The sequence below is a fragment of the Cnephaeus nilssonii genome (assembly GCF_951640355.1).
Source record: "Cnephaeus nilssonii genome assembly, chromosome: 13".
Taxonomy (NCBI): domain Eukaryota; kingdom Metazoa; phylum Chordata; class Mammalia; order Chiroptera; family Vespertilionidae; genus Cnephaeus; species Cnephaeus nilssonii.
In genome coordinates this window covers 56,540,864-56,553,970 of record NC_137084.1, presented here as the reverse complement: position 1 = coordinate 56,553,970, position 13,107 = coordinate 56,540,864, and the positions used below count along the sequence as shown (strand labels likewise).

General features: G+C 36.1%; 1 protein-coding gene across 4 annotated transcripts in view; it reads left to right on the top strand.

The window, feature by feature from the left end:
• The window catches only part of NOX4 (NADPH oxidase 4), a 168,251-nt gene that overhangs the window by 99,949 nt on the left and 55,195 nt on the right, over positions 1-13,107 (top strand). The gene's annotated exons all lie outside the window — the stretch shown is intronic.

Below are 13,107 nucleotides of genomic sequence, written 5' to 3'. Positions count from 1 at the left end.
TCAAAATAAAAACTCAAAATAAAAATATAATATTAATACCTATTTGAAAAAAACATAAGAAAATAATTAAAAATAACAAGAAAATCTAGAAAATCTTGAATAACAAGATAGGACTGGCCCTATTAAAATATGCTGTAAAATGAAGTAAAATTTACAAGCAAGCTAAGAATTTACAAGGCTAAATAATGTGCCAATGAACATGAAGCTATGAAGTGAATGAACTGGGGTTTGAACTCAGGCTCATCTCATGCAAAAGCAGGTGCTAATTTACTATACTGCCTCCTATAAAGTGCAAATAGTATAAATACTATGATACTAGAACAAGGAATATGTTAACAAAAGAAAATAGCCTAGAAATAGACCTTTAATATATGGAAATACATATCATATGATAAAAGTTGCTCCATAAATCAATATGAACTATCCTATATAAAAAAAGGCTAATATGCAAATCAACCAAATGGCGGAAAAAACAGTTGCTATGACGTGCACTGACCACCAGGAGGCAGACACTCAATGCAGGAGCTCCCCCCTACTAGTCAGTGCGCTCCCACAAAGGGAGTGCCACTCAGCCAGAAGCCCCACTCAAGGAGGGCAAGTGCTGTAGCAGTGGCGGAAGCCTCTCCTGCCTCCACAGCAGCACTAAGGATGTCTGACTGCCAGCTTAGTTTGACATCCCCTGAGGGCTCCTCGACTGTGAGAGGGCTCAGGCCAGGCTGAGGGACCCTCTGGAATGCACAAATTTTGTGCACCGGGCATCTAGTTAGTTTATAAATAAACAATTGGCACTTAACTATTAAAAAATTAAATCTTTAAATGACAAATTACTTCCAAATAGGTTAAGTATTTTAAGTTTAAAAGTTAATTTATAATAATAAAAGCATAATATGCTAATTAGACCAGACATCCTTCCAGATGACCTTCCAGATGAAGCCAGGGCTGCCAGGGAAGCCTGGGTCCCAGGTGCCTGCCAGAGGCCGGAGGGAATCCCATGTCCCGGGTGCCAAAGGGAAGCTGGTGCTGGCAGCCAGGGGGAGGAAGGCCTAATCTTGCATGAATTTCGTGCATCGGGCCTCTAGTCTGTAAATAATCACCAATCTCTAGAAGTAAAATACCATTCTATCTTGGAAGAATTCTCAGGGAAAAGTAAGTACATTTAACTATATAAATATTTATAAATTATGTTAGAAATAAAAAATGAATTGAACAGAAACATATATAGAAATTACCCATTAATAGCTTCATTATATAAAGAGTTACTTCAATTCAAAAAGAAATAAGCTGAGAAAAGAAATGTATACACTATTTGAACAGAGTAAATCATACTAGTATTGAAATAAATGTTAATTAGAATAACTATATACTATAGTCCACCTTTCAATTAACAAAGATTTTCTTTGTTGGTAATATCCATCACTGGTGTGGATGGAAAATGTTGACATTTTACTCTCAAGGATATATAATTAGGGTTTTTTAGGAGAAAACAACATATTCTGTCCTAGGAAATATTAAAATTTATATAAGCATGGTAAGGTTCTCTTGCTTGTGCTGGAGAACAGGTTAAAGTAGGAGCTTTCTGGGCAGGACAGGGTGCTGTAGGAGGAAAAAAACAATGATTGCAATAAAAGGCATGATGTCATTAGGACACAATCCGATGTTAATGCAACTGAGCTTAGAATTCACAGTGAAGTGTTGGGAGATAGGCTACAGAAACATGGAGTCATTTTTTAAAAGAGTATTGAGCATCAAACTGAATAAATTAGACTTTATTCTATATTCTACAGGAGATTAAGAATTTCTATTCCAGCCCTCCCTGGTTTGGCTCTGTGGATAGAGTGTTGGCCTGTGGACTGAAGGGTCCCAGGTTCGATTCCTGTCAAGGGCATATGCCTGGTTGTGGGCTCAATCCCCAGTGTGGGGCATGCAGGAGGCAGCCAATCAATGATTCTCTCTTATCATTGATATTTCTCTCTCTCTCTCTCTCTCTCTCTCTCTCTCTCTCTCTCTCTCTCTCTCTCCCCCTTCCTCTCTGAAGTCAATAAAAGTATATTTAAAAAAGAAACAAAAAAGAATTTCTATTCCAGTACCTAACCTTACTATGCTGAAATTAAAAAATGAAACTGATTATTACTGGTAGGCATAGTCTGCGAAGGCCTCTTCAAGGAATGGGAATCTGAGCTGGCCCTTAAGTCTTGGGCAGGTGTAGGTTAAAGGAAGGACAAGCAGTCCTGGCATTGGGGATGCCTATGTAAAAGAAAACCAGAGGGGTCCAAGAAAACCCAGCTTTGTTCAATGAAACAACCTAACAAAGGAAGTGAATTCATATGTTTGCTTTTCCCTAATCCACCATTTTGTAGCTTTGGGTTTTGACCAGGAGGTCCTGCATTTAAGAACAGAGAAGACTGTCACTCATGGTTGGTTTTGCTAGGTTTCAAAGGACCATACATCATATGCTGTTGATTTTGTTTGCCCAGGGTTTTTGGTTAGAACTTTATAAAAACTGAAAAGAAAACCTCCAGTTTCTTTGGATCTTGGATAAAATTGCCTGTTTCTTTTTGAATATGTGCACGCAGCGGGTATTCAGGGTTTATGTAGAAGGCAGGAAATGAATTAGCATCAAGCTGAGCCTGGATCACTTTGAGGTGTTCCTTTTGTTGAATGCCTACATTGTTAAAAATGTGCATTTGCTGTGACAAATGAAAATATATTTTCCTTAAAAGGTAGATTGTGGAAAGCTTAGTAGCAATAATGTGTCTATCCAAAAATACCTTTGTTCTTTGCTTTCACTTTTCTTGAAACTCTGTTCTTTTCTCCACCCGCCCCCCCCCCCCCATCAATTTTTGTTGTAGTTTAGCCTCAGTGGCAACAGAAGAGAATTTATATTTTATAAGAAAGCGAGCAATAGACATTGATTCACTGATGTATTTACAGGCCAAGAAGTCTGGGGTTCTTTCAAAAGCTGCTTTTGATTTTTTAAAAATAGTATGTTTAACAAGTAGGAGCCAGAATAATGAGTATTAAAGAAATGGACTTTTATCGCTGTGCTTCCTCTGAAATTAAAAAGATCCATTAAATAATTTTCCTTTGTGTGTTACTGCATGCCTACCTTCAGACCTTACAATGTTAACAGTACCAATTGTGGAGGCATACAGATTGTATATGACCCTGCTGTGTTTTCCTGTTATTATGTAATCCTTAGGCAAAAAGAAATTAAAGGAGGGAGGAGGGGTGAAAAGGGAGTATAGTATTTTCTCTCCCAAGAATGAGGCAGTATGATGCAGTGAAAAGAATACTGGACTGTGAGGTTTTTGGGAATTGTTTTTGTTTTGTTTTTTAATCTTTTTGCCTCTTGCATATGACCTTCATCCAGTCAGCCAACTTGTCTGGCTTTTAGTTTCTTCACCTAAAATATATTGCATTGAGGGAGTTGTTTTCTTTCTCAGCTCATTGCTGATGTGAAACTGTATAATGCTTTTCAGAGAAAAAAATTCTAGAATATGGATTATTTAATTCCACATACAGTAGGAATGATAATAGATTAATTCTGGTAAAATTGAGCAGATTTCACAGGGAATATGGTGGAGGATATGTGCCAAGTATAGGATTTTTATGTTTATGTTTCTATCTCCTATTAAGGTTCTCATTCATTAATTAGCTCTGGTTATGTATTAATTGTGCTCATCAGGTTCTCATCTTGAGTTGCAAAGGGCAGTCTTGTTTTTTTGTGTGTTTTTTTTTCTTGTATAAGACATGTATGACATACTGTATTTTATATTTCTTTAACATTGACCTCAATATTTATGGAGAAGGTAGTTTTTCTATAACCAGAGCTGATTTTTTTTCCCTGGAGTTGCAGTCCATTTTCATTTGAATTTTATCAATAGAAGGTTTATCTATGTCTTTAAGAGGAAATGTTCTTGTTTTGCAACTAGATTTTTTGATTTATCTAAAATAGTATTAATTTGAATACCTTTGAGGTTGCTTTGAAAGTATTTTAAATAGCAACTATTGTTATTCAATACTGAGTTACCATGGTGATAAAGAACATTCACTTGATTTAAACTTCTCAGAAAAGGAAAATGTATACTCTATATTTTTCTATTTGGTTTAGATGTTTTTCACCAAGTCTGCCCTTTAATTCTTTTGCTTTTTATTTTTTGAAGTGATTTGGTTTTCTAAGATTAGTGTGCATATTTCTTTTCCTAGGGAAAAGAATACATCACATTTTGACAAACCATTAATTTCTTTGAATCCCTAGAATAGCTTTTCATTCCCTTTTTAAGTAATTTTGTAATTACATTCTAAATTCTTTTACAAGTAGCTGTAATAGCACTGCTATTCTTTTGTTGTGCTGACATTTCCTTGTGGTAAACAGGGCTGCCCTTGAGAATAAGTGTGTGGCAAAGAATAGGTACTTAAAAGTTTGTTGAGAGTGGATAAATGAAGGATGGTTTAATCAATAACATTTCCTTCTGCTCAAAATTCTAGTCTGACTACTAATTTCAAATTCTCTGCCATAGATATTAATATATGGAAAGCAGCAAAAATGTTGGCAAAATTCTTCACTTCGTCTAGCACCATGTATCAGAAGGACTTCTTTTTTAGTTCCTTTCATTTTTTAAAAATAAAGCTTTGCGATTCTTTTATTTTTAATTACCAGTGTATCCAGGCAAAGTTGGTTGTTCTGTTCTTTTGGGCTCTTGGAGTATGCACATAGCACTTATTTATTTTTAGTGTATGTATCTTTTGATAACGCATATGTGTTCTTTCCTGGACTTTTAGCATATTAAGGACCTAACTTGGTATCTGATATTTAGTACATGATCAATAAATATTTGCTGAAAAATAAATTTTAGATGTGCATATTCTGTTGATATATTTAAATAGTATTTCCTAAATGTTATGAAGAAAATTAATTTGTACCTTCTCTTTTAATCTGTGTGTGTGTGTGTTTCTGCATGACTGTTGTGTCCTCCTCAGCAGGTATAGGAGCAGACAGCCATAATGTAGAGACTGTGAGTCACAGTACCATTGAAGATATTTTTATGTTTGTGATAATATACTATACACATCTACCTTTTTAAAAAAATGTTTTATTGATTTCAGAAAGGAAAGGAGAAAGAAACATCAATGATGAGAGAGAACCATTGATCATCTGCCTCCTGCATGCCCCCTACTAGGGTTGGAGCCTACAAACCAGGGCATGTGACCTGACTGGGAATCAAACCGTGACCTCTTAGTTCATAGGTCTACATTCAGCCACTGAGCCACACTGGCCGGGCTATACACATCTATCTTTTAAAAAATTTCTTACTCTTAGATAAGCACTATACAAAATACAAACAAGTTATCAATAAAACAAAAGTTAATGCCTTTTTACTTTTTTAAAATTATATTTTTATTGATTTCAAAGAGGAAGGGAGAGGGAGAGATAGAAACATCAATGATGAGAGCGAGTCAATGATTGGCTGCCTCCTGCATACTCCCTATTGGGGATCAAGCCCACAATTTGGGCATGTGCCCTTGAGCAGAATCGAACCTGAGACCCTTCAGTCTGCAGGCTCTATCCACTGAGGCAAATTGGCCAGGGCCCTTTTTCTTTTCATCTGAAATCCTTAGACATATTCACTCTTGACTCTTTGGTGCGTATACTTATAGACTTCTTAGATAATTGTAGATGAAGTTATCTAACATCCTAGAGAGACTGGAATGCTGGAGAGAAATTTATGACAGCTTGTCAACCCCTTAGCTAAAGTCTCATGAAGAATTCTTTCACTACAGCTTTGAGAAATATATTAATGACAGACATTCTGGAACTCTGGAAAAGTTCCGTGGCGGCTGATTGCGGGCTGAGAATGACAAATGAAAGAGGCCATCACTGAAGCGGGCTCCTTGAATGCAGTGGAGAAGATGAGGTTTCTGATAGGCAGGGTTTAAGAGGCAGCACTTAATTGATCGAGTTGAGGTGGGTGTGGTTACCATAATGGGCAGCAAGGCTGAAACAGTGATCAGAATGGATTGATGTGTAGAGATCTTTGGTGTTGACTGACTGACCATGGTGTCCTTATAATTCAAATAGATGGATGACCTTGTAAATTATTATTTAATTTGTACTAATGAAAAAAACACACACAACTCTAGTGTTGGCAAATAGAGCCATGACCTGAATCATCTCAATAGAGAGGCACAACCCTTCATCCATTTCCCAGACTTGAGTCAGTTCATAGATCTGAACCCCTTTAATAAAGGGGTGGTCAAATCCCTTAGAGAAAGGACCCTTGTACATGTCACTATAGTAGACCCAGTAAGGGCTTATGGAAAATTAATGGAGTTTTGGCTTCAGTTCATGTTACCTTTGGCCCAGTTTTCCCTGAATCCACCTCAATTCCAGAATTCATAATTGGACTAAACATACGTTGCCACTCTCAGAATCCCCTTATCCATACACCTTTTTTCCCCTCTTTTATATTAATTTTTTTTCTTAATTTATTTTTGTTGTTTTGTACTTTTAGGTAGAAAGGAATATTTTCCATGTTTTATTGTTTGTCTTAAATTGACTTTTTCATCCATGCCATTGTTTCTTCTTAACTCTAATAGTTACACCTTATTTTGTATTTGTATAAAATTATTAATGTGTATGTGTTCAAAGACCTCACTCCCAGCCTTTACCAACTTACTTTCTCCCCTAAAATTACCTTTCTTAAAGAAAAGAATGTCTTTGGAACTATTTTGGGTTTTTGTGATACAATAAGGGATGGGTAGAAAATGACTAAAAGGAGAAGTGAGAAAGAGGAATTTTTATTTCTTTAAAATTAAATCCAGTTCCTTCTGGATTTAATTTTAAAGAAAGAAAGAACAGGGAATTGAGTTAGAGAGGAAAGAGAAAAAGAGAAATAAAACAGATACCTGTCCTTACTAACTGGAGAATATAAGCTAGAGACCGTAGGAGAGTAAAAGCTGTATTTCGGTTGATAATGTTGAGATACACAGGGCATGGTGCAACTGGCTAGTATACCTCGTGGACCTACAGGGATACTAGCTTATTTCCCCCCCATTGGCCCAGACTAGATGTTGTTACTTGTACAAAGGAATCTGTGTCTGAGAGCATTTCATTTTAACAATGAGCACCTGTTTTTTCAACAAAGGTATTAGTTACATTACCTCTGAAAATGGGTGGGAAAGAAATGGTTTATTCTGACATAACTACGTGCACGTGAATCTCACCTAATAGTAGCTGACAACATGATAGACACTCTACCTACAGGTTGGGTTCCTCAAAAACTGACTCTGAGAAGTAATTTACTGGTCAGTGAATGTAAAATGTGTATTAGGTATCAACACCTATGGAGGGAAGAGGAAGGAAGGGAGACTGGGTGGAGGAAGAAGTTGAACAGCCAGGCAGGCTCTGCAAAGCCTGGACCAAACTAGTAGGAAGTTCTGGAGCAAATGTTGCCCATCAGAGTTGTCTGCATGGAGCCAAAACACCCTGCCTTGTTCAGTCACTGGATGGGAGCTTTTCTTGGAAAGGTATTTCCCCGGCACCTGAGGCAGACCCCGATGTAGCTGACAGCCACCTGCTTATTGCACTCCCCACAACTGGTCAAGTACTTAATTGAAGCAGAATTTTTTTTGAGGGGTGAGGGTTCTCCTCTATATCAACTATTGCACCCCCAGCATATTTTATTAATAACATTTAATTCAATTCTGAGATGAATACTAAATTAAGCAGATTGCTAAAAAGCATAAACCAGAAATGTCCCAGGCAAAGCAAGACATAGGACCACCCTCCCTCCGTATCCGTGACTTTGGCAAGATTCCCTTCCTGTCCTTAAACATATTGTTCTTCAAGGGATTCAAATTAAAATGATCACTGAACTCATCTGACACATTTGTCAATTGAAAGAAAAAAAAAAGGAATTAAGAACAGAGATGAAAAGTTGGTAGAGGACTTACTTTCTGACCTCCAATTTGATTTCTTCTATTGTAACCTCCTGCTTCTAAGTACTGCAGACTGTATGAGTAAAGAAAGATGTGTTCTTTGGTAGACCCTTTCTCATGTGTACTCACTTATAACACTGCCTGTATTATGAGATAACTCTGTGTTTCTTGTAAAATCATATAAATATTATGGTGTAATCATTTACTGATCTTGTTTTAGTTTTCAGTTTAAGTATGGAAATAGTGTCTATTGTTTTTTGGCAACATTTATTCTGTAGCTCCCTATGTTACATTATACTAGTCATTGTAAAACCTAAGGTTAAGTCTCTAATGGGTCTGCTTCAAGTCCCTCAAGGATTACATTTCAGTGCTTTTTGGGAAAAAAATTAAAACTTGCAAATTTAGTACAATATGAGCAATAAGAGGAAGAGAAGAAAGTTTGTATCTATTAATAAAAATGCCAAGAACTTCTTTTTAGTTTTTTTTAGAGCAATGTTGTCACTCTTTAGAGATGCTATCTGATTTTCTTTACTTGCCCATTATAATCTGGTATTCAAGAAATTAAAACACTCATTTTCATGTGGAGAGGCAAAGGTAAGGATTTACCTGGGAGGAAAAAAAAAATGACTAGGAGTTGGTAAAACCTTGAGTTCCTCCAGCAAACAATTTCTTAGGTTCTTGTTAAAGGTATTAATTAGGTGGCTGTGATCATGTATCTAGACATAAATAACTTTTAGATTATAAAAGAATAGCGTAATCATCATCACCTTTATGTATCTACTAGAGGCCTGATGCACGAAGATTCGTGCAAGAATGGGCCTTCCCCTGGCTGCCGGCACTGCCTTCGCTCTGGCCAGAGCCGCCTTTCCACCTTCCCACACTGCCCAGAGGCCTGGAGTGGCTGGGGCGGTGCAGAACGCCTGCATCCCAGCCCGGGCTGCTCTGCGCCTTTGTATGCAAATTAACCTGCCATCTTTGTTGGGTTAATTTGCATACTCACTCCTGATTGGCTGGTAGGCATTGCAAAGGTATGGTCAATTTGCATCTTTCTCTTTTATTAGTGTAGATTCTGTATTTAACTTTTTCTTTCTTCCTTTGTTTTTTTTTTATAGTGGTAGCAAGAAAATTTTATTTTATTCTCAGCCCAGGAATATATTTGCATACCTTTTTGTCATGTTATGCAAATCCTTATCTCATTTGCTATATTCTGAATATTGAGGAGGATTACAGCTGGGCTATTTTCCATAAAGGGGAAAATAAAGAACTTGTGACAGTAAATGTGCAAAACAGTTGGATTAAAATTGGAGAGTATTTTATTTTCCTTGCCTTTGTTTTTAAATAATTAAGTATAATGTCTCACAATTGATTGTTCAGGGAATCCAAATTCATGTAATTGTGTGCAATATGTTAACCAGTTCTGGTAGCCTCAGAATCATTTTGTTGATTGAATGGGAGAAAGGAAGAGTGGGTGAAAGTCTACAAAAGTTTGTGTTTGTTAAGATATATCTCCTACTGTTAGGAAATCCTGTTCAGACATTCATCACATCATTAATTGGCTCATCAGAATATCACTATGTAGAAAATCTTCTCCTTCATTCAGAGGCTTTAATGACATTGTTTTAAGAAGCCCTGTGAATGGACCTAGCCCTAGTATTTGGATAACTACGATTTTCTTAAGGAACAGACTTGGGACTTACCAAGAAAGCAAATAATCTGGTTGACATTTTGCTTAAGAGAACAGTATTATTTTAAAAGTTTTGCTACTTAACAAATGAAACATCAATTTATTTGGCTCTTTTTCCTATGACCAAATAAAGAACAGGATACTAATTAGATAATAGGCATAATCTGGGAAACTAAAGAAGGACTAATGTAAGAATTATGAACAATTTTCATTTGGATTTTTCTAAGAAAAATTTTAATCATTTATTTTTATTCTCATGAACAAATAAAGCAATTATATCTTTATGAGTTATGAGATAGAGTTAAGTCTCCACATTTAAGAATTTATTAATATAATAAAAATAGAAATTTTTAAAAGAACATAATTTTCAGGTAGAAAAATTTGAAAACATTTATTCACAAAAATATATGCACCCCTATGTTCATTGCAGCATCATTCACAGTGGCCAAGACATGGAGACAATAAATGTTCTTCAGTAGAGTATTGGATAAAGAAGATGTGATACATATATACAATGGGATAATACTCAGTCATAAGAAAAGATGAAATACTGCCGTTTGAGCCCTAGCCATTTTGGCTCAGTGGACAGAACTTCGGCCTGCAGAAGGAAGGGTCCCGGGTCCCATTCTTGGTTGCAGGCTCCTCCCAGACCAGGGCCCTGGTCAGGGCACATGCAGGAAACAACCAGTCGATGTGTTTCTCTCTCATCGACATTTCTCTCTGTCCTTCCCTCTCTCTTCCACTCTCTAAAAATCAATGGAAACATATCCTCTGGTGAGAATTTAGAAAAAAGATAAAGAAAAGAAATACTGCCATTTGAGTCCTAGCCGGTTTGGCTCAGTGGATAGAGTGTGGGCCTGCAGACTGAAAGGTCCCGGGTTCTGTTTCACTCAAGGGCACAGGCCCCGGTTGCGGGCTCAATCCCCAGTAGGGAATGTGTAAGAGGCAGCCAATCAATGATTCTCTCTTGTCAATGATGTTTCTATCTCTCTCTCTCTCCCTCTCCCTTCCTCTCTGAAATCAATAAAAATATATTTAAAAAAAGAAATATTGTCATTTGAGACAACATGGATGGACCGTGAGAATATTATGCTAAGCAAAATAAATCAGTCAGAAAAAGCTAAGAAACATGATTTCACTCATATGCGGGATATAAAACTGAAATTCATAGACACAGACAACAGTGTGGTGGTTACCAGAGAGAAGGGGGTAGGGGATAGTAAAGTGTAAAGGGGGTCAACTATATGGTGATGGAAGATGATTTGACTTTGGGTGGTGGGCATACAATGCAATGTATGTAGTTCATGCATCACAGAAATATACACTTGAAACATATAATTTTATTAACCAATATCACCCCAATAAATTTAATTAAAAAAATAAATAAAAGGACATCGTTTTAAGATACTGTTTATATTTTCTGTTCATATATATAAATTTTTTTGTTCTCTTGGTATTCCTTGCATTTATGATATTCAGATTAAAGGATGTTCCAAATGTAGGAATATTAATTATAGATTTCATAATTTGGGTAGCTTTGTAAATGACCTCTTATATGCTACTTTGCTCTCTGTGTATGTGGGGGGAGTTGTTTGTTTGTCTTATTTTGTTTTGTTTTAGTCCTATCACTGAAATGTTATCTTCAGAGATTTTCTTCTATATTTACAATCAAATGTACTTGGTGATTATATAAATAGGGAATAACCTATAGCTATATTATATTATAGTTGTTTTCATTAAAAATTCTGATTTTTCTTTGCATTAAAATCAGTTTGGGAATCATGCAGTAATATTTTAATTCATGTTTATTATTTACACCAAAGGATATATCATATTCAAATAGCTGTTTGAGCAGTTCTTTATAAAGTTCATCATGTTTGGTGTTGGGTCATGGGCTTTATTTTACAAGACTCTTTTTAAAAAGGGGATAAATGGAAGGGAACAAGGAGAAGGAGAAACACTAAAAATAACTCATTTAATGAAAAGCTACATAAATTGGAAAGTAGACTGAAAAGTAAGGGCAGTATCATCAGAATTACTAGACATTTCATTGAAATGAATTTTAATTCTGTTGATTAAAAATGATAATATATCAGTCAATAATGTAACTTATTTTTTAAAAAATATGAACTCAAATTAAAAAGTAAGTATACTTAAAAGAGGAAAAATAAATTGTATTTTCATGTGAACTGGGGAGTAAAACCACCTGTCTTAGATTTTTTTAGTTCTTCCCTAAGTGTTTTATAACAACTGTCGGAGTGGTGAAAACACAAAGAACAGTAGAAGTCAGCTAAATATCTGATTCAGCATGTTTTAATAAAAATCCACATCCTGCTTCTCAGCCATACTTTGTAGCCATGATGCTCCCAAATGTGTAACATCTAACTATTCAGTAACTGGGAAATGGCGAATGTCCTCAAGTGTAGATTTTCAGTATTTTGTGGAAATTGCTCACCTTCAGTTAGGGACAGATTGACTGAAGCCTGGAGTTCAGCGTTACGCTCTGTCTCAGCCTGATGCTGTGATTGTCACAGCTGAAATACAGGTCCCCTTGTTTCTCATGGTTGATAGCATTTGGGATCTTCTAAAGACACTGTGATTAACCATGGCAAAGAGTTTTCTGTATGTAGCATAAAGTGGAAAATGTAAATATTATTTCAGCTAACAATTATCTAGCACCTTAATGTGAATGCATCAGATAATGTTCCATATTCTAGTGACACTGTACCATAGATACTAGACTATGTATCTACCATATAACAATAAATATGTAGTGTGATAAATTCTGTAAGAGTGTAAGCACAGAGTATACTAGGAGTAGAGTAGGGACATCTATTCCAGATATGGTAGGAGGAGAGGAAGAACGCTGGGATGAGGGAATCCTTCCATTAGGGATGCCTCTAGAGGTAATGAATAGCTCTAGTCCTAGACACATGGGATCCGTATTAGAGTGGTAGATTACACAGTGCAGATAACTGTATAGTCTAACTAGATCTAAGGTAGGACTGGGGATTCTTCCTTTTTACCGCTTTGCCTTCTCTTTCTTTTTCATTTTCTTTTCCCTTCCCTTCCTCCTTATCTCACTCCTCTCTCTTCCTCCCTCGCTCCCTCCCTGCCTTTTTCTCTTCCTCCCTCTCTTCACCTCCTCCCTCCTCTCTTCATTACCAACTGCATAAGGACAGAATTTTATTAATCAAATTCTTGGTTCATGGGCTAATATTATCATGGGACAGTTCCTGGCTTTCATTCACTCATTCATTCACTCATTTATGATGCTGTGCTTAATACATGTGAAATATTAATAGCTATTCCTTTGCTTTTTTATCTAATTCCCTTACTCCGCCTAAAAGGTAGCTATCATCCTGAGTTGTGTATATCATTCCTTTTATCACTGGTTTGTTTGTGTGTTTTTTCATATATAACATACCTAAACAATACATTGCTTAGTTGTTTATTTAACTCAACAAAAGAATGATATTCTTCTA